Raw genomic sequence first — 23,621 nt, 5'->3', positions numbered from 1 at the left:
CCTTAAAATTTCCCAACAAAACTTTATGAAACCAAAATTAAATTCATCAGGCCCAGGGCTCTTAGAGCTTTCACAATTCCAAACCGTAGCCCTAATTTCTTATTCAGAGAACTCCCCCACCAACATCTCATTGTCTGCTTCCGAGATAGAATTGAACCTTACATTATCTAACCTGACCTGACAAACATCGTTCCTGTCGAATCTATCCTTGAAGAAATCACGAACCTTGTCCATGATTACCCCCTTATCCTCACACCACCTACCCTCAACAAACAACCCGTGCAATTCAATCCTCGACCTTCTCCATTTCACAGATGAGTGAAAAAACTTTGCGTTAAGATCCCCCTGTTTCTACCATTTCTGTCTTGCTTTTTGAAATACAACCGCCTCTTGTTTAAACATGGCTTTGTTCAGATAAGCCAAGAGTGACCTTCTCTCCTCCCTTTCTGACTCTTCTAAACCATAATCATCATCCCGTGTGTCTAACTCATTAATCCTTCTTTGTAACTCCTCACTAGCAAGGTTCACATCTCCAAACACTTCTTTGTTCCAGATTTTCAACTCTGTTTTAAGCTTTTTCAATTTTTCTTTTAAGACATAAATTCCACTTCCTTGAACATCAAAGTTGTCCCACTTCAATCTCACAAAATCTTTAAACCTACTATCCTTTTGCCATACATCCAAACTCCTAAAAGGTCTTGGACCCCAGTCAACAGACACTTCCTTAAGGACAACTGCACAATGGTCCGAGATTGACCGGTTTAGGACGAACTGTTGGCAAAGTGGCCAGGCTTCGAGCCACTCTTTTGACACAAGAACCCTGTCAATTCTACTTTTCACCGATCCATTAGGCTTATACCAAGTAAACTTCCTACCAACCATCGGGATATCCACCAACTCAGATTTTTCTATAAACTCATTAAATCCTTTTATTTCTCTAGAATAGTCTATCACCGAGATCATACTCTTCCTCTCCTCTTGTTGTCTAACTGAATTAAAGTCTCCAATAACACACCAGGCCTTAGAGAGTTGATTCGACCTGAACCCAATGATCTCTCCCCATCACTTTCTTCTCCCATAGGGAGCCAGAGCAGTAGACATTCACGATGGAGACATGTAACCCATTGCCTATCTTCCAAAGGCCCTCAATGAAAGAGTAATTCCTTCCATTAACAAAACTAATTATCTGAAAAGTCGTATTGTTCCAGATCGTAAGTACCCCTCCAGCACTGTTTACCGCTTTGTTTTCAACCCAATCCACATTGTTATTTCCCCAAATAAGGCACACTTTCTCTTTACTAACTTCAGAGCATTTCGTCTCCTGCAAACACACCATATCCGCCCCTTCCTTACTTATCAAATTACTTAAATATTTTCTTTTCATAGTGCCTCCTAGTCCTCTGACATTCAAACTAATTATCTTCATCGACAAACTGACTAGTCTCCCCCCTTGACTTCCTTCCCTTACGACCATCCCGAAACGTCAAAGCTTGTAAACTACCAATAACTAAGTCTTCTCGCCCAGGGTGAGAATACCCAGCTTCTTTACCAACAATCCACACACTAGAGGCTTCGTTCTTGTCATTTTCCACCCAAAAAATTTTATATAATGGTAACTAAATTGATTTGTGAATTACAATCTAAATTGGTTTTTTAACATTGGTTATCAAAGTTTACTTACTTATTACGGTTAGATTTTAAATTAGTTTCTAATTAAACTAATGCCTAATTTTATTATTTTAAAGGTTAATAATTTAATTTTTAAAATTAATTTTTTAGTGATATTTTTAAAAGATTGAAATATTTTCTAAAAACTAATTTAAATAAAATATATTAAGCAAATATTCTCAATTAACAAATTGTGATTAATTTCATGAACATATAAGACATAAAAAATTAATCTTACACATGAATGAATCTTAATTGCAATTATTTTTTTTACCTTCCACAACAATATGATTTTCATTCTCAATTCTTACTTTAAAAATATTTAATTTGTTGAACCCTTTAAAAGGTTCTCTATCATGAGTCATGATTTGTACAATCACTATTTATAAGTTAATCTTTTTGTAAATTTGGTGAGACATATTTTCAACATGTCTTCTAATCTTCTTTGTTCTTATGTTTGAAAGATGTGTATCGCTTTTATTAGAGTAATTGTAAATAGGTTCTTTCCATTTTCAAATGAAACAATAATATTTTGTATCTCTTCAACACAATTACCAAAATTTTCTCAATTATATCTTGTTATTCAACAATTTTTTTTAGTATTTCTTAATGCTCTTAGACTCTTTCATCCGTACAAACTCCCTTATCAAATTTAACACTCTCGTGCCTCAAATCTTCTCATTTTTTTCATATTTTTCTTTAAAATAATTTCAATTTTATTTGAGTGATTTTAGGATCATGATTCTAGTGAGAATTATTTGTGAAACAAACACATATGACTTCACATTTATTTTATTTTTTTCATTTTTTTCTTTTATATTTTAGTTTGGGTCATCACTACAAGAAAATCATGAAATATAAACCAATTTTTAGAGACCAAAATAATTAGTTTCAATAGTAACTAAATTAGAGACTATTTTAGAAACTAAAAAAAAAATTGGTTTCTATATTAGTTTCTATTTATTGTTAAATAGTTTCTAAATTGGTATCTAATTAACAACCAAAGTTTTAAAGACCAAATTTAGAAACTAAATAATTGGTATTTAAAAGATTTGTTGCTAATTAGATAACAATTTAGAAACTATTTAACAATAATAGAAATTAATTTAGAAATCAATTTTTTTTTTTAGTTTCTAGAATGATTTCTACTTTAATTACTATTGCAACTAATTATTTTAGTATCTAAAAATTTATTTCTATTTCATATTTTTTTTTTTAGTGCATGGTGTGATTTTTCGGAAGTATGAAGGACTTTCTGATTTATTTTATTAATGTACTTTACATATATAAAACAAAATATTAACAATATATTAATCTTAACTTCCTAAATCTAAATAATAAATAAATACTTTCATCTTTATGTAATATATTTTAAAAAAATTGAAATATTTCCTAAAATTTACTTTTAAGTAAAATATATTAAGTAAATATTATCGAAATGTGTAACTTTAATAGTAATGCACATATATACATGTAGCATACAATGTCAGCATTTCTTCTTCTTTATTTATTTATTTATATATATATATATATGAAGGGAATTCACTTAAAAAAAAACTTAATATTTCTCTGAATAGTGGATTAATAGATGAAAAGTTTCGCAGCCGCCAGGTTGGTCCTAAATTCTTCTTCTTCACATTGTATCTCTGCAGAAATCTTTAGGTACATTTATCAATTCAAATCATCAATTTAGTTAGATTTTCTTACTCTTATATTACTCCTATTTTACATTCATGTCAATCTTATGAAGTTATGTTATAAAGTCTAGTTTCACTTGATACTTAAAATGAAACTAATTACGAGAAAAAAATAACACTTTAAAACTAAACTGATGATTTATTTTCCTTTTATATATATATATATATATATATATATATATATATATATATATATAAAGCAAACGCACAATATTAATTTTAGTTTTTTCTTATATATAAAAATAAGGTAACTTGTAATAATAATTGCTTTTATCTCTATGTAATATAATAAGTATGACATAATTTTTATTTATTGTTTTTTTAATTACATCATTCTTTCTAGAATACATGACATAATAATATTTTATAACTAATTAAAGAATGATAAACTCATTCATGTTTAGGAAACTGTATCAATTCAAATGGAGGACTTTTTTCTTTCCATTGCGACAAAGATTGTAGAATATGTCGTATCTCCAATTTTAGATCATGCTTGGTACTTGTGTTGTTTCCACGACTTTGCTTTGAATCTTTCAAATGACAAAGAACAACTAGAATTGACACGAGACAGTGTGGAGAAGAAAATTAGAGAGGCCACCAATAGGATTGAAAAAGTTGAGCCACCTGTTGAGAAGTGGTTGAAAGATGTTGAAAAAGTCTTGGATGAAGTGCGAATGCTAGAAGAAAGAATATCGAATGTAAACAATAACTATTTGAGAAGGAAATGTCAATATTCTCTTGCAAAAGAAATAGCAAGAAAAACAACTAAAATGATTCAGCTTAATCGTGATAGCAAGTTTGAACCGTTTTCTACAATTATTGAACCTCCAGGCATGAAGTATTATTCTTCCAATAATTTCTTTATGTTCAAATCTACAGAAGCATCGTACAACAAGCTTCTAGAAATATTAAAGAATAAAAGTGTTTCTATGATTGGGTTAGTCGGATTAGGAGGATCAGGGAAAACTACTTTGGCAAAAGAAGTGGGTAAAAAGGCTGAAGAGATGAAATTGTTTCATAAGGTTGTCATAACAACAGTGTCTCAACCTCTAAATATCAAAAGGATTCGAGATGATATTATTGATCAATTGAGCTTGGAGTTAAAGGAAGAATCAGATATAGGTAGAGCACATAGACTATCACAGAGATTAAGAGAAAATACAACTCTTCTAATCTTGGATGATGTATGGGAAAAACTAAACTTTGAAGATTTAGGTATTCCATTTGATGAAATTCCATTTGATGAAAGCTACAAGGCTTGTTGTATACTCATAACAACTCGCAGTAAAGAAGTATTCACTTCTATGCCATGTCAAAGTATAATTGAACTTAATCTCTTGAGTGACAAAGAAGCATGGACTTTGTTCACACATTATGCAATCATAACTGATGTCTCCTCAGAAGCTTTGAAAGGTGTGGCAAGAAAAATTATTAATGAATGTAAGGGATTGCCCATTGCAATTGTGACGGTCGCAAGCACGCTAAAGGGGAAAACTATTGAAGATTTTGAGTTAGCATTGTCAAGGCTAGAAAATCCTAAGCCACTAAATATTCCAAAAGGCTTGATAAGTCCTTATGTTTGTCTTGAATTAAGTTACACTAATTTGACTAACCAATTGGCTCAATCCTTTTTATTGTTGTGTTCTATGTTTCCAGAGGACTATGAAATAGATTTGGAAGATTTATTTCGATTTGGAAGAGGATTTTGCATATTTGGGATGTTTGGAACAATGGAGAATGCAAGGAGAGAGATGCATGAAGCCATTGACATTCTGAAGAGTTGTTTTTTGCTAATGGAAGCAGGAAAAAAGAAGAAGGTAAAAATGCATGATTTGGTTCGTGATGTAGCCTTGTGGATTGCGTCTAAAAGTGGTCATACAATTTTCACACGTACCGAAGTGGATCAGGGAGTGTTGAAAAATGATGAAATCATGAAAGATACGAAAGCATTAGCCTTATGGGATAAAAAAGGATATGATTTTCTTAATTATAAAATAAATTGTCCAAAACTTGAAATTCTCTTGCTTTTTTCTTCTGAAGGTGGCCTAAAAGTACTAGATGCGTGTTCTCAAAGCTTGGAAAAACTTAAAACCTTAATCATAAATCCAATGCTGAAAAGAGATAGGCTTTTTTTGCCAGAGTCGATGAAGTCGTTAAAAAATCTTCGAACACTTTGCTTGAGAAATCAAAATTTAGGTGACATATCTTTTGTGGAAAGACTACAAGCACTTGAGATTCTTGACTTGCATGACTCTTCTTTGGAATATTTTCCTGTTGAAATTGTAGAATTAAAGAATTTGAAGCTTCTAGATTTGTTCCAATGTGAGCTTGAGAAAAGTATACTAGGTTATAAAGTTTACGAAGTTGTAGGAAAATGTTTGCAGCTAGAGGAATTGTATTTGTACTTTGTCAATTACGAAGTGGACTTTCCATATGATGTCTCTTTCTCCAAATTACAGAGGTATGATATAGTAAACACCAATTCTTTTGACCTTAGGCGTACCAGAGCTATGAAAAAATACGCACTGTCTAGAAGTTATGTTACTGTTGAAAATTTTATATCATCATCAATCAAGGATCCCTTTATAAGAGCGGAGTTCCTTCATTTGACGAACCTTGTGAAAGAATATTTTCTGTTTTATTCAATCTGTCTTTCATCTATAGCAATGATACATATATATAACCATAGCATTAGAACCGTACAGATTCTTTTTCTAACATAACATCTGTAATTAAGACTAATTATAGACCCATTAATAGTGATTATATTCTTATAATTAAGTCTAATTATAGACTCATTAATAGTGATTATATTCCTGTAATTAAGTCTAATTAAGTCTAATAATGATTTTGTCCGGTAATATCCCCTCAAGTTGGAGCATGTAAGTCTTGAATGCCCAACTTGACCAAGATGGCTCCAAACTTTTTAGCACCGAGAGCTTTGGTGAAAAGGTCAGCTAGTTGTGTATGTGTGGGCACATAGGATGGAAGAAGGCGCTTGTGAATGATTTCATCTCGAACAAGGTGGCAGTCAACTTCAATGTGTTTGGTGCGTTCGTGGAAGACCGGGTTTTTAGCAATGTGAAGTGCTGCTTGACTATCACAATAAAGACGAATTGGGTCAGGATGAGGAACATGTAGAGAAGCGAGAATGTCTTTAATTCACTTTAATTCTCGGGTGGTCTTAGCCATTGATCGATATTCAGCCTCAGCAGAGGAGGCAGAAACCGTTTGTTGTTTCTGGGTTTTCCAAAAGATTGGGGAAGTGCCGAGTTGAATAAACATCCGGTGAGAGATTTCCGTGTCAGTGGACAACTTGCCCAATCAGAATCACACCACCCAAAGAGTTGTAAGTTGTTCTCTCGAGGTAGGAGTATTCCTTGTCCAGGATGCCCCTTTAAATATCGAACAACACGAAGAGCAGCTTGCCAATGCTCGGAGCGTGGATTTTGCATAAATTGAGATAAAGCTTGGACACCGTAGGCAAGGTCAGGTCGAGTGAAACACAGATAAATTAACCTCCCAACAAGTCTACGATAAGTAGCCGGGTCAGAAAGAAAAGAACCAGTAGCGGAGCTCAATTTGTGATTTTCTTCACATGGTGTAGTGGCGGGCTTCGCACCCAACAATCCGACTTCAGTAATGATATCTAAGGCATATTTCCTCTGACAAAGGAAGATTTTGTTGGGGGAGCGAGCAACTTCAACCCCGAGGAAGTACTTGAGGCGGCCTAAATCTTTCATATGAAAGCATTGATTTAAGTAGCCTTTAAAACATTGGATGGCAGTACCATTATTCCCTGCAATCACAAGATCATCAACGTAGACTAGCACAACCAACTGTATGTCATTATTATTGAGAGTAAACAGGGAATGATCCTTCGGGGATTGTTGGAAGCCGTAACGAGTGAGAGAAGAAGATAGTTTAGCAAACCAACACCTGGGGGCCTGTCGGAGGCCATATAGAGACTTTTGAAGCTTGCACACTGTCCCTGGTTGAGATTCTTGGAAGCCAGGAGGGAGTTTCATATAAACCTCATCATCAAGATCACCATGGAGAAACGCATTGTGAACGTCCATCTGATGAAGCTCCCAATCTTTTGCGGCTGCTACTGCTAGAGTTGTGCGAATGGTTACCGTCTTTACGACAGGAGAAAACGTCTCGTTGTAATCCAAACCCTCCACTTGATGATTGCCAAGAATTACCAATCGAGCCTTGAATCTTTCAATTGTTCCATCCGAGTTGTATTTGATTTTGTAGATCCATTTACACCCAAGTGCCTTCTTTCCAGGAGGGAGAGCGGTGAGTTTCCAGGTGTCATTGAGTTCGAGAGCATGAATCTCCTGTGCCATAGCATCACGCCACCGGGGTTCTCGGACCGCTTGAGAAAAGAACAGGGGTTCCTGCTCGGTGTGTAAAGAGGTAAGAAAACTTTGATGATGTTTAGAAAAGGAATCACAATTCACAAAATCATGTATAGGATACGAAACACCTGAGGATTCTGTTGAAGGAGGTGACGGAACAGAGGGCCTTGACGGTATCGTGGTGGCTGCGACAAAATCGCGTAACCGTACGGAAGGCAGCTTCGCGCGATGCCCTCGCCCAAGGGGAACCGCGACCGTCAGCGGTGGTGAAGAAACCGACGGCGCCGTCTCCGTCGGACGCGGCGGTGGATCCGCGGGTAGCGTCGAGGCTTCTATACATGGATCGGAGTCATTGATAGTGTAGTCAAAGTCATCTGTGAGGGTAGCATCCTCCTTGGCTGGGATGGGAGATGCAATAGGTTGGTTGACGATGCATTCATCTAGGTTTGAGGAGGCAATTTCATGAAGAAAATGTGGGTCCGTTCCAGTTTCTAAAGAGTTGGCAATAATTGGGTTTTGCAATGGTGGTGCAGTGTCCATCTTTTTGGCTTCAAAATATGGAAATTTATTTTCGAAAAAATGTACATCACGAGAGACAAAGAAAGTTTCTGTTTCCAAATCAAATAATTTCCATCCTTTTTGGCCATATGGATACCCGACTAACACACATTTTCGGCTACGACTATCAAATTTATCCCGCTGTCTATTTTGATTATGAGCATAACATAATGAACCAAATACTCGTAAGTGCGCGTAACTGGGTACACATCCATGGATCACTTCATAAGGGGTTTTTCCTTTTAGAATGGAGGATGGTGTGAGATTGATTAAGTAGCCTGCAGTCAAAACGCATTCCCCCCAAAATTTAATGGGAAGATTGCCTTGAAACCGTAATGACCGAGCAACATTCAGAATATGCCGATGCTTGCGTTCGACGCGTCCATTTTGTTGCGGGGTCCCGACACAGGAAGTTTGGTGAAGGATACCTTGTTGAATGAAATATTGTTTTAGACACATGAATTCGGTTCCATTGTCAGAGCGAGCCATTTTAACACATTTGTTGTATTGCCTCTCAACGAGTGTGAAAAAAATTTTCAAAGTCACTGATACCTCTGTTTTTTCTTTTAACAAATAGATCCAAACTGTCCGTGAACAATCATCCACAATTGTCAAAAAATATGAAGCACCACAGGATGAAGGAGTTTTATAAGGACCCCATAAGTCACAATGAATTAAATCAAAAATATTCAAAGCTTGATGCGCACTTAAGAAAAACTTATCTCTCGTTTGTTTCGATTTTTCACAAACTTCACAAACTTTATTCAACTCATCACGAGTACATTTCCCACTTATATCAGGAAGCATTTGCACAATCTTAAATGACGGATGTCCTAATCTTTGGTGCCAAAGTGCTAGTTGATTTTCCATCTTGACATGACATGCTTGAGTCTTCCGTACCCCACGATACCAATAAAGCCCATCTTTCCGTTCACCTGCTCCAATCAGCGTCCTCGAAGTGCGGTCCTGTATAATACACAATTTATCAGTGAATGTTGCAACACAATTTTCTTCATCCGTCAATTGAGGTACTGAAAGTAAATTGCATTTTAATTTGGGAACATAAAGGACATTTTTCAATTCCAGTCCTTCTTCAAGAGTCACTGTTCCCTGTTCGCAAGCTAGAACACGTTCACCATCGGGTAACCCTACGGGGCACCCTTGTATAGTTTCCTTTTCACTCAAATTTTCCAGTGACCCGGTCATATGGTTTGATGCCCCACTGTCAATAATCCACAAATCCCAAATGCTCTTACCAGTCATTTTCTCTGATTCATTTGATTTTTGTTTGCTGATCATATCAACCAGTACCTTCCATTGTTCATTGGTCAGACCTGCCATCTCAAGTTTCTTGTCGTCATTGTTGGCTTGACTGTTGCTTCCACTAGCGTGTGCCACATTTGCACGTGTCGGGTTACCTTTGTTTCGCATCCCTTGGCGTCCCCTGCCGTTCCATTTGCCTTCACTTTTTGGTCTGTCACCCCACCATTCGGGATATCCGATCAATTGGAAGCATCCCTTCATGTTGTGACCATTTTTACCGCAATGACTGCACGTCATTAATTTTTCTACCATATCTCCACGCCCTTTTTCTTTATAGTTGGCCTGCATCGCGAGACCCACGACCAACCCCCTTTCTTCCGTTGATTTGGCCATCATTCTCACTCTTTCTTCTTGTACCAACATAGCATATACGCGGTTCAGAGACGGCAATGGGTCTGAGGCCAGAATGTTTGATCTTACTGTCCCGTAGCTTGTGTCATCCAACCCCATAAGGAGTTGATGAACCTTCTCCTCCTCCCTTCGTTTTTCCAACTGAGCACCAATCCCACACTTGCATCCACCACACGTACAAGATGGAATTTTGTCACTGTTAACAAGCTCATCCCAAAGGACCTTCAATTTTCCAAAGTAAGTTGCCACCACCATTCCCTCCTGCTTGCATCTTGACAAGTCCGACCTTAGTTGTTGAATTCTAGGTCCATTCACGACCGAGAATCTTTCTTTAATGTCTTCCCACAAGTTATGTGCGGTCTCAGCATATGCTACTGTGGATCGTAAGCTTGGTTCAATGGTGTTTAGAATCCAAGAGACAATCATGGACTGCACGGTCCACCAATCTTCAAGGTCGGGTGCCTCATCCTCTGGTTGGATATGTGTTCCATCAATGAAGCCCCATTTTCTCCGGGCACGAAGCGAGATCTTTACTGCTCTTGCTCATTCGTCGTAATTTTCTCCGCGCAATTGGACTTCCGTGATTATGTTTCCGGGATTGCCACTCGCGTTGAGATCATATGGCGAGTAGGTCTTCTTAGCACCTCCTCCTTCGTGCTCTGCTTTGTTGGCATTATTCTTTTCTGGTGCATCTGCCATGGTTGTGCATCGTTGCCTTTGCTTTGTGTTTGTCGGGTATCAGAGTTTTGTGCGCTGATACCATGAAAGAATATTTTCTGTTTTATTCAATCTGTCTTTCATCTATAGCAATGATACATATATATAACCATAGCATTAGAACCGTACAGAACCGTACAGATTCTTTTTCTAACACCTTGGGGAGATTTCAAAAATAAAATCCCATCCATGGATCCACAAGACATGAATCACTTGATTGTCCTACAACTCGTATAGTGTGAAAAGATAGAATGCCTAATTGATACTAACAATATCAACAACAATATTGATTTTCTTCAACTTGAATTTGTGCTCCCTAAACTTGTTTACTTAAGGTTGGAAAGGTTATGGAACCTTGGAGAGCTGTTTTGTGATCCCTCTTCCCGATGTTCCCTCGAAAATTTAGAAGAGTTCTTGATAGAAGATTGTAGTAATTTGAAGAGCATCTCCTTTCCAAGGAAGTCTAAGCTATGCAATCTGAAGGTCCTTTTAATATCTGATTGTCCTATGCTGACTTCTCTCTTCGTGCCATCCGATTTCCAATCTCTAGTGTTGTTAGAGAAACTAACAATAATTAACTGCAACGCCATGAGGCACATAATAGATGAAGTGGTGAAGAAGGAAATGATGTTCTTTCAAGCACCCCAAGTCTTTCATATTTGACGCTCCAAAAATTAAGGATTATTTGCATTACTCAATGCAACAATTTGGAGTACATATTCTCTGAGAATTTAGCCGTACGGCTAGTCAGTTTGGAAAGTGTGGACATTCAATTTTGCTTGAAATTGAAGTATGTATTTGGCAGTGAAAAGGAATGTAATCCGACTAATTTCATAAATTTTTCTAATTTGCATACTCTAAGCTTGTCATATTTACCAATTGTGATTGACATTTGGCCTCAATATTATCGTCAACAACTCCCCAATCTTAAAAGGATAGAGTACTATGAATGTCCCAAATTGCTTGACTCTTCCATATGTAACATAATGACTGCTTCAAATCTCTTGCAAGAAACAACTTCAAAGGTAATATATTATTTTAAAATCATGTATCTTCCACATGAGCTTTTATAGAAATATAGTTATTATTTATTATTTCATTAATAAATGAATTTTCAATATGAATTAACATAGAAATGTTTAGGAATCAGTATGCTTTGTGAAGTGATGTTGTTTAAATGCATTAAGAATAACAATCATATCGTAGTAGTTTTTTATCATTATTTTTATTCTGATAACTATCAAGATTACAGTTTATATTCTTATTGTGTTTGAGTAGAAAAATATATTTATAAATTAATCATAATTCTATGGAATGGATAATCTTTTATCTAGTCTAATAAACAAGTATTTATTGATTTAATCAAATATATTTTGTTGAATTGCATTCAGACGTACTCATAATCGTTTATTTTTGGGATTAGTATTGTAATTTTTTTATAGGCTTTTTATATAATGAGTTTTGATCTAGTTTTTTTTTAATACATTTTAGGTCTGCTTCCTCACATAGAGTTTATTGAAAAATAATGTATATTCTTTTTAAAGATGCAATACATGTAAATAAATTTTTTTTTAAAAACGATATTGTAATGACAAGTGATAGATATAAGATTTTGAAGTGCGTTATATAGTGTGATATTTGAATTGCGTTAGATTGATAATTTAATGATAGAAATATACGCACTTAGTCCTTTATAAGGCAAAAATAATAAATTAAATCTGTACAAAATTCCATGCTTTGTATAAAAGAATATACTTATTTCCTTTTCATTACATGTATAAAAGAATATACTTATTTTCTTTTCTTTTGACTTAGAGACAACTGTTTTTTGCTATTTTTAATGGTGAAGGAATTTAGATTGTTTATTCAGAATTTGAAAATACATTGTTTACCCTTTATTGAGTAATAAAAAAGTCATTGCTAGAAAATTAATTCCGCAGAAATTCAATCCTTTCGTATGATTTTATGAAGTCATTAACGTAGTTAGCTAAATAAAATTAAGAGAAAACTTTTCCCCATATTTTAGTAAATGTGCAATTTTATTCATAATTTTTTTCAAAAACAAGTTTCTTGATTTGAATTAGGCATAACTTATGAATTGTAAAATGTAAGATATTAAGAATGAATTATGTTGTATATACAGGAGAATGAAATAGCATGGTTGATTACCAACACATTCAACCAATTGGGTTCTCTATTGTTTCCACTCCAACTTCAAAAGCTTAAATTGTCTCATCTTAGAGTAAAAGGTCTCTTCCAAATCCAAATGGGAGAAGAAAGGGGCAGTGGAGAACTGCTTCCTCTAAACATGGATGATCTATCCTTGAGGAACCTACCTGAGCTCAATTTCATATGGAAGGGCCCCACAGGTTTTCTAAGCCTCCAAAACCTTGAATATGTTACTGTGGATGGATGTCAAAAATTGAAAACCATATTCTCTACTTCCGTTGTCAAAATTTTACCAAAGTTAAAAGAACTGCTTATAGATAACTGTGATGAATTGGAACAAATATTTGATTTAGGTGATGCACAACAACTCCAAACCCTATATTCTTCCCAACAACTCTGCTTTCCAACACTATCAAGTATTAAGGTTAAAAAGTGCAATAAGTTGAAATGCATTTTTTATAATCTATCGGCTAGTCATTTTACCAGTCTGAAATCTTTGACAATAGAAGAGTGCTTTCAGTTACACAAGGCTTTTGGTTTTAAGCATGAAGCTGATGATGGTGGTGAAGAAGAGACTGGTAAAAAGGGGGAACGAGTACTACTACAAAAACTGAGAGATATAACACTCAAAAATTTGCCAAACTTCCAAGAGATTCACAACGGATTTAAGTTAAAAGAAGACGTTGTACATATCATAGAGGAATGTCCTAAGTATTCTCCAAGTTTATATCTACATCCAGGTAAAATTCACTTCTCCTTTTTTCTAGACACAATTACAATGTCTTTGGATTATGATGTTGTTAAGTCAAATATTATTTTATCAGATATGTAAATAGAAGGCTACAATTAAGCATGCAGAGTTAAGTATTGATTTAAAAAACAAAGTGTGCAATGGTCAATGCAACAATGCCTCAAGTTTTCACCCTCCGATGCAATAAATTGGTCAGGTAACGTTATTTTTTCTTTTGCTATTTTAGCAATAGCATCATGTGGATAATATATATTTCGGCCTCTTTTACTCAGTAATAAAAAGAGGTAGTGTTGCTTATTTATGTGTTGTATAAATATGCAAGTTTAATCATATTTGAAATTAATATAAGACATTCTTTTACTTTCATATTTTCTTTTCCTGTATGACTCATGAGTCATGATTTTCTAAATTTTAGTTCAAATACATAAAAAAAATTATAATTGACAGTATTTTTTCCTCTGCATATTTTGAAGTTCTTCAAATAAAATAAAAACATTTTTTAAATGACTAATGCTAACTCACTGGCCCCACTAGTCTGACACTCATTATGGAGAAGGAGCATAATATTAAAACATTGATACCATATAATTATTTTGTAGGGAGACAATTGCTGGAGGAAAGCAGAGTGTTGTGACGAGTTGGGGTGTGGGGGTAATATTGAAATTTGTACATAAATAATCAATAACAGAAAGTAAGTTCTTTCTGTTAAATATTATCAATGTGACTGTTTATTTTCTTGTTTTAGGATTCAGGAATTTGAATGGGAATTGGTGATATTGTGAGATGTTTAAGTCTTATGCCGTGTATTGTGTAATATGAAACACTCAGTGCTATATTTAAGTGTTTGATTATTTTCTCTTTGAATTAATCTTTTAGAGTGATTATCCAAATATTTAGATATTTATCAATTCATATCATCAGAGCTAGTTAGCAAATCCCTGTAAGAACTAAGGAAGAAGAATTTGAAATCCTGATTGGTACTTCAAAAGTACCTGGAATGCACCATCATAAACAAATATATCTTGTTGTTACAAAATTGATTAATTATAACTAACTAGTCAATCCTCTGTCAATTCATCATACAAGTAGCACAAAAAGAATAAATGAAAATTAGTAAATTTGGTTTCATCAATTCACAAGGTACTAATTAACATCCTCATATCTAATCAATTATTTTTTTCTAAAGAAAGCTATAATTTTTCAACTTCTATCTTGGCTTGATGGTTGGTACACTTCCACTGACAATGTCACTACCTGATACATCTCCTTAAATAAAAGGAGTCTCTATAGTAATAAAGGTTGTGAACTAAATATTGTACTTGAAGAATCACTTGTAACATATTCATCTCCCTTGGAATCTGGCTCAAGTAACATAGAACAAATGTATTCAAGCTCTTTAGCCACTTCTGCCATTTTAGGCCTCTCATCTGGTAAATCTTTGCAACACTTTAAGGCTAAAGTAAAAATCTCACTACATACTCAAATGAATAAGACTCGATACATTATGAACAACCAGAGAAACTCCACCAGATTAGTATGCCTTAACCTGAAATAAAAAAGGAAGAAATAAAAGCATTTAGGTCTTACTTGGATAACTTCTCATTAAGCACTTAAATAAAAAAATATTAAACCAATATTCTTAACCGTCTGTGTGAATATATATTTATAACTGTTATATTATCGTCGAAATTATTTTTTAATCTATAAATACTAGATACGGCAGAAAGTAAGTAAAATAAAAATATGAAAAGAAAGAGCAATTTAGTTTCAATATTTTTTCCTTTTATTCTACATTTCCTACATAAGTTGCATTAGCTATCATAAAACTAAGTTCTTGAAGGTTACCAACCAGCTTCACCTTTAGAATACCACCGACATTATCATATCTTGATTTGCTGATTAAAAAAAATATCATATTTTGATATTTTATACTGATCCGCATGAAAGGCATAGCCATCTGGACACTGTCTCGGAGATAGGTTCGGTGAAATAAACATGTTTGTGAAGATGTGGACTACATGTACTTGGACAGAAAGAGCCTATGAAGCTTCACTGTTTTCTGAGATTGACTTTGGGCTTTTCCTATGCAGCTTAGGTGGAAGGCAAAGAAGGCCTTCTTCTGGAGTCAAATCAGTGAGATACCACTCTGGAAGAGCTAGAATTCTAACATTGTGCAGGACCTACGGGCCGGGAGCAATATCAGGTATACAGTTTCTATTTTCACCTCTCCAAAGATAACGAAGGCGTGCAAAGATTTTCTCGAACCAGATGAAGATTGGTCCTCAAGTGCAAAGATAGAAGGAAGTTTGACTACAACACCCACTCGTTTAAAAGGTAAACTTTAAGTTTACGTCAACTTTATAAAATCAAGAAAAAAAAAAAGCTTTAGATCCTTTTACACAAATTTAGATTTAGTGACTTGTGTCACCTCTTCATTACTTCTAATATTGTTAACTGATTATAAATTATAAATCAGTTACAAGTGTCATATGATTTGGATCTCTGCACCATAAATATCAACTCAGACCTTGAATTCATTCTTCTCACTTTCAATATACAGAACGCTTCCCTATTTCTCTGTTTTCAGTATATATTCAAAAGGAAATATCCATATTCAGAAGAGAAGAATTTTATGTAGTAGAAAGTCAAGAAATAATAATTTATTTGATCACATTAAATTCTTTAATTTGGCAATCAAATATTAATCTCTTTAACAAATAATAGAACACCTTTGTTTATGATTTTGTAGGTTCAAAACTAAGCTGATAATAGATTAATTAAATTAATATATAAGTGACGAGAAGAAAAGTATGAGTTGTCTGTTGGTAGATTAAAACCCTGCTACTGATCAGGCCTAGATTCGATTCTCGGCTAGTTTTTCTGAAGAGCTATGACGAATCTTTTATCTGTCCTGATTTCTTGTATATATTCGTAACTTGTGCAGAGCTGAAAATAGAAACACAAGAAGATTGGAAAAAGAATTTGTTCTTATTGATAAAGTGAAGAAAAATTAAGGAATGAATTGCATCTTTATGAATTCTATAGACCCTTACTTGGAAACCGAGGAACTTCATATTTCTTTCGCATTCTTTATTTCATTCTTTAAAATTGCATCTCCACACCATTCACTTCGTGTTGTCTTTCGCATCCTAAATTCTTCTTCTTCACATTCTATCTGCACAAATCCTCAGGTATGTTTCTCAATTCAAAATCATCAATTTACTTACATTTTGTTACTCTTATATTACTCCTATTTTACATCCATCTCAACCATATAAATTAAAATTACTTTCCAAAGTGGTTCATCTTTTCAAGATATTAGTCATGTACTTTTTAGGCTTAATGTTCTTTTTTTTATATAAGTCTAGATCTACTTGTTTATTTAGCCTAATTAAATTGTTATCTCATCCATAATCTTTTATTTACTCATTGATTTCCACTAAGATCCGCATCAAGTTAATAACCATTAAATAATTTAATGTGATAATTAAGTCATACAAATAGATGATAATATATTATATACAATATTCATTATTCTTTCAAAATATTTTTTTTAAGAGTCTGAATTTCAACTAGACCTTAAAATATATAGTAATTCTCATAAAATACATATTAAACTCATATACTCATCTATCCTCACACAAATCTCTTAACAAATTTTACTTTTTTTGAGTGTCGAAAAGTCGAAAATTCTTTTACAGGTGGATTCGTCCCTCCTCTCTTTTTTTTTCTTCGGCCAAAATCAAATAACTCGACTTACAATAATCATCTTTCTACCATCTCGAAACTCCAACGTTTTATTCCGGTAACTCTTTATTCCAACAAAAACAATTAAACTTAATATTTCTCTGAATAGTGGATTAATAGATCAAAAGTTTCGCAGCCAGGTTGCTCTTAAATTCTTCTTCTTCTCACATTGTATCTCTGCACAAATCTCTAGGTACGCTTATCAATTCTTTACTGTCTTGAGTGTCAAAAATTCTTTTATAGGTGGATTTGTCCCTCCTCTCTTTCTTTTCTTCAGTCAACATCAAACAACTTGACATCTCGAAACTCCAACGTTTTATTACGGTAACTCTATATTCCAGCAAAACAATTTAATTTAATATTTCTGTGAATAGTGGATTAATAGATGAAAAGTTTCCCAGCAGCCAGGTTGGTCCTAAATTCTTCTTCTTCACATTGTATCTCTGCAGAAATCTTTAGGTACGTTTATCAATTCAAATCATCAATTTAGTTACATTTTCTTACTCTTATATTACTCCTATTTTACATCCATCTCAATCTTATGAACTTATGAAATATATCATCAACTATTTCAATAGTGAAAGTATATTAACAGTTTCAGCACCACCTTTCCGTTTCAATAATGAACAATATTTTCTTTATATTAATCTGACTATTTTAAAAATTGAACTCAATCTTGATTTTTTTACTTTTCTCATGTACGTACCTTTTAGGCTTAATCTTGTTTTTTTTTTATATATAAAGTCTAGTTTCACTTGTTTTTTTAGCCTAATTTCAACTTTCTAATAAATAACCTTATTCATTTTCATCTCTTCTCCAATTCAAATATAAAAAAGTATTGTAGGATCAATTTCATGAATACATAGAGAAGGGAGGTCAACTTACACCCAAAATTATTTTCATCATTTTGATCTTAGTTAATTCATCGGTTAAATATGAATTAGTTAGTATGATCATTACATACATAAATAAATAATTTCACTTCTGGTGATATCATATTTCATTCTCAAAATATTACTCGTTCACTTCTTGTATTTTTTGAGACATTTATCCTATTACTCTCTTGATAAATTAAACTATTCCAAAAAAAAAATTCATGTAAATGTTAAATTAAATCATTTTATCTGCAAATTCACTTTAATTCCTACCTCCATTTTTTCTCGTGATTATTGTGTCAAATTTTGATTTATGTCTCACACTTCAGCAACATCATCCAATAGAAACTAATTTTTAGATACTTTTTTAGATACTTATAGTGACTAAATTAGAGACCATTTTAGGAACTAAATAAATTTTTAGTTTCTAAATTAGTTTCTATTATTATTAAATGGTTTCTAAATTGATATTTAATTAGCTACCAATGTTTTAACTACCAATTATTTAGTTTCTAAATTTGGTAAATTTGGTAGCAAAAATTTTGGTTGCTAATTAGATACCGATTTAGAAACCATCTAACAATAATAAAAACTAATTTAGAAACAAAAAATTTATTTAGTCCATAAAATGGTCTCTAATTTAGTTATTATAGTAACTAATTATTTTTTTTTTCTAAAATTGGTTTCTATTTCATAATTTTTTTTAGTGTCATTTTCAATTAAAAAAATATTTATTTGTTTTAATGCTCCAAAATTTAAATGATTTCACTATAAATATTACGGTGTTGGTCATAATGAAAAGAATTGGAGAAAAAGGTTTTAAAACAAGCCATCAACAAATTTTACAAAGGTACATACACAGAAAAAAAAAATGCCTTTTAGAGAGGCTTTTGCAGCATTAGAAATTGAGAGTTTTTTTTTATAACATTTAAGCCACAATTATCCTATATGTACAAATAAGACAATTAAATTAAGAAAAAAAAAGAGATTTATTAAGAAAGCTGCCAACACATAAAAAATTTATATTCCCTCAATTATACTTTTATTGAAGAATTGCCTGCAGTAAAATAAAAAAATACAAAGTCAAATGATTGTTGCTTTTGAAACCCTTTAATACAATAGAGGGATAAAAGGAATAAACATCTATTTTGAATTTTATATTAGTTTTTGATACTTAAAAGAAACTAAGTACTAGAAAAAAAAATTAACACTTTAAAACTAAACTTGATGATTTATTTTTCTTTATATTTTTTTTTATCAGCAATGAATAAATAAAATTAAAGGGGATTCTTCAGGGGTATCCCAACCCATATACAGTAACCACAAGTGTGTTGGGTTTAATAGTGTCAAAGTTCAAGAGGGGGTGAATTGACCTTTTAAAAGTTTCTCGCAGAAACAGTGTTTAACACAGTTTACAAAATATAAATCGATTTATTTGGCAATGAACAGATTTATTTTGGCACTGTTTGTGTGTTTGAAAAGCTTTTATACAGCAAGGTTAATCACAAGATTATGCAGATGGATTTTTCAGATTCACACACACTGATATAAGAACGAAAACCAGTGAAACACCAAAACAGCAACCTTCAATTTCAAGCAAGTGATTAAGGTTCAATTAATGGCTTTGACAGATTATTGAGTGATCAATTACAATCAACCTGTTCTAATGGCTTTTAACAGATTATGAGTGTTCTTATTGAAATCAACCAGTTTTCCAAAAATTAAGAACAATATGAGCCGAGCCCAGAAAGAACAAATTTATTTTTGATTGAACAAATTTATTTCTTTGCTGTTTTAACAATTATGCAGAAACTTAAGTGCAGAGATTGAGAGAATGAACACAAGGCAGTTATACTGATTCACTCAACTGAGCTACATCCAGTCTTCACCTAAACCAAGGTGAAATTCACTAAATCACAATACAAACAAACACAATTCCCACTATTCTTGAAACCTACAAGAACTTAGGTACTCTTGCTGAAAAAACCTATTTCAGCACACACCCACTCTTCAAGAAACCCTATCAAGAAGAGTGTACAACCAAACTTTTACAAGAAATGAAAAGTGAAACGACTACACCTCATAGAGGATACACATATCTGCCTTAAACCAGTAGGCAAGATTGCTAGAACAGTAGCAGCACCTCACACCAAGCTTTTGGAACCAACCAAGAACAAGCACTTTGTGATTTTAGGAATCTTTGAAGAACAAATGCTAATTCTATGTAAAATCTTAATTCTCTGTTGTAAAACTTGTTTTCTCAAATGTGTGAACAACTTTTAAACTCATAAACAAGTTTTCATTTTATAGAAAACCAACTTATAACATATTTTTGAAAAACAGTTAAAGCTGTTATAAAATGAACAGATTGAAAATAAAATGAACAGATTTATTTTCAAAAAGCAGTTAGAGAGTTTGTTATGTGAGGAGACTTAGTCAACCATTCTGGTGCAGAGATAAAACTGTAAAACGTTTAAACTGGACATGGCACCAGAGACAAAAAGAATCTATTCATTTACAGATGAACAGATTTATTTTTCAAAACGAAAACAGAAAAGCTTAACTATTTGAAACACAGTCGTTTTGAAAGGTAGAAGACTTAGTCAAAATACATGATGCACAAAATCTAATTTTCACAAGACTTAGCCAAGGCATCACTTTAAAAATGAATCTGTTTATTTAGAAAAGAACAGATTTATTTTTATGCAGTAAACGTGTTTTATGTAAAACATGTGAAAAACAGTTTAAGAAATCTTATGCTTGTTCTTATCACATGGCCAGTGGTTATGAGGTGAGTTACTCAGCAAAAAGCCCACTCTTAAACAACCTCTAAGCACTACCTAAGACACACTTAAAGCAAAGAAAAATACACATGAAAAGTACATATAAGTCTTCATCAAACACATGTGCAACAACCATCTTCAACAAAGTGGACTTCCTATATCATCCACAAAAGAAACTCTCCTTTATGGTTGGAGCAGAACAACCATAAAGTGAGAAAAACACATCTCATCGCTCATGTTTAGGTTTAACAAACATCTTTATCGAACCAACACATCTGGACTTACTCACTTAAAACTCCAACAGCTTCAAATAAGCTTTCTGGAGAACCCGGCGATGTGTCTACCTCGGCGATTTCCAGTTATCTGATCTTCTGTTCTTCGGATACGGCGATGATGCATAACTTCAGCGACCACCGACTACGCACGCATGGAGAACGTCACTTCATCGACCGGCGGTCATGTTGACCTAACTTCGGCGACCACCGACTACCCACATGGAGAACGCCGCTTCATCGACCGGCGATCATGTTAGCATTTGCGTAACTTCGGCGACCACCGACTACACACGCATGGAGAACGCCGCTTCCTCGGCCGGCGATCATGTTAGCATTTGAGTAACTTCGGTGACCACCGACGACACACGCATGGAGAATGCCGCTTCCTCGACCGGCGATAATGTTAGCATTTGCGTAACTTCGGCGACCACCGACTAAACACATATGGAGAACGCCGCTTCATCGACCGGCGATCATGTTGACCTTTGTATAACTTCGGCAACCACCGACTAGGCACGCATGGAGAACACCACTCGCAAGGAGAACGCCGCTTCCTCGACCGGCGATCATGTTGGCATTGCATAACTTCGGCGACCACCGACTAGGTACGCACGGAGAACGCCGCTTCAATCGACCGGCGATCATGTTGGCTTTTGCAAGAACGCCACTTCATCAACCGACGATCATGTTGGCCTTTGCATAACTTCAGCGAGCACCGACTACGCACGCATGAAGAGCGCGCCACTTTACCATAACACCTTCCATTACCTACAGCACCTACTCCTTTAGCACACCTGCAACCTGCGTTCTCTCCAGCCCCAACACCAGGGATCCTCTTGCACTAGACAGCCCCTTTGAAGGCTTTCTACCAAGCCGCTCTTCTGCTCTTGATGACAACTCCTCTATTTTACCTCTGTTCCTACAGTACCTAAGGCCTCTCCTCAAGAAAAACCTTTCCAGCAACCCGTTACTTAAAGCTTTTGATACAGATAAGTGGATTTAGGACCCAATCAGCCAGAGAATAGTTACAACGGTGACCTTTATACTTTAACAATTGCCATGATTTGAGTTGAGCCAACAAGAAAGTCTCTTCCGCATCAACAACACCTTGTTTGAACACAACAACATTCCTATGCTCCCAAATACTCCTCACTACACATGCCCAAACTCCTTTCAACAAGAGATTTTGCTTACTACTCACTTGAGGCAAGCAGAAGTTTTCAAAGTGCATCAATGGAACATTGTGTTGCACAAACGAGATGCCAATCCATTTAAAACACTGCGTCCATACTTTCAGGGCGAAGGGACATTCTAAGAAGATATGATGGCACGATTCCTCCTTTGCTTGACATAGCTCACATAAGATTGTGTTTAACAACACTCCTCTCCTCCTCAAACCAACTCTAGTTGGGATTCTACCTAGAAGGACTCTCTAAGCTGTGGTTATAGTATTGGGGAAAGCTTTGATTCTCCACAGATACTCAAACACTTCCTGGTACGGACTTCTGACCTGTTTAGCTAGGTATTCATATGCAGAATGCACAGAGAAAGACCCCGATCCATCACACCCCCACGTCAGGACATCCTTTTGATCCCTTAGCAGGCTAACTCGGTATAAAAGTTGGACAAGGTTAGTTTCCAACGGGATTTCCCACTCAAACCTATCCCTTCTCCATCTTAAATTCCACCTCCATGCGGCACCTACCCATTCCCCAACCTCACTCACCATTAGACCCTGGTCTAAGGATAGTGAGAACAGTCTAGGGAAGAGGGATTTGAAATTCATACTGCCAATCCACACATCCTCCCGGAAGTTCACTTTCTCACCTCCTCCTACCTTCCATACTAAATTATTTTTCTTTATATATATATAAGAAGAAAATAATGAAATAGAAACGGGAATAAATTAGAAACTAAAAAAAAAATTGGTTTCTAAATTAATTACTATTATTGTTAAATAGTTTCTAAATTGGTATTTAATTAGTTATCAAGGTTTTAACTACCAGTTATTTAGATTCTAATTTGGTAGCAAAAACTTTGGTAGTTAATTAATTAAATACCAATTTAGAAACCATTTAACAATAATAGAAACTAATTTAAAAATCATTTTTTTAATCTTTAATATGGTCTCTAATTTAGACACTACAACAATTAACTATTTTTTTTCTTCTAAAATTAATTTTTATTTAATAATTTTCTTGTAGTGATATATATATATATAAAGCAATCCCACAATAATTGCTTTTATCTTTATGTAATATAATAAGTATGACATAATTTTTATTTATTGTTTTTTTAATTACATCATTTTTTCTAGAATACTTGACATAATAATATTTTATA

General features: G+C 34.1%; 1 pseudogene; it reads left to right on the top strand.

Moving 5' to 3' along the window:
- Positions 1-3,774: 3,774 nt before the first annotated feature.
- LOC137825426 (uncharacterized) lies at positions 3,775-14,372 on the top strand (annotated as a pseudogene).
- The last annotated feature ends 9,249 nt before the right edge of the window (positions 14,373-23,621 follow it).

This window comes from Phaseolus vulgaris, chromosome 8 (assembly GCF_051622355.1).
Source record: "Phaseolus vulgaris cultivar YP4 chromosome 8, ASM5162235v1, whole genome shotgun sequence".
Classification (NCBI taxonomy): Eukaryota; Viridiplantae; Streptophyta; class Magnoliopsida; order Fabales; family Fabaceae; genus Phaseolus; species Phaseolus vulgaris.
Note: the sequence above shows the minus strand (reverse complement) of the source record. Positions and strands in the feature narration are given on the sequence as shown.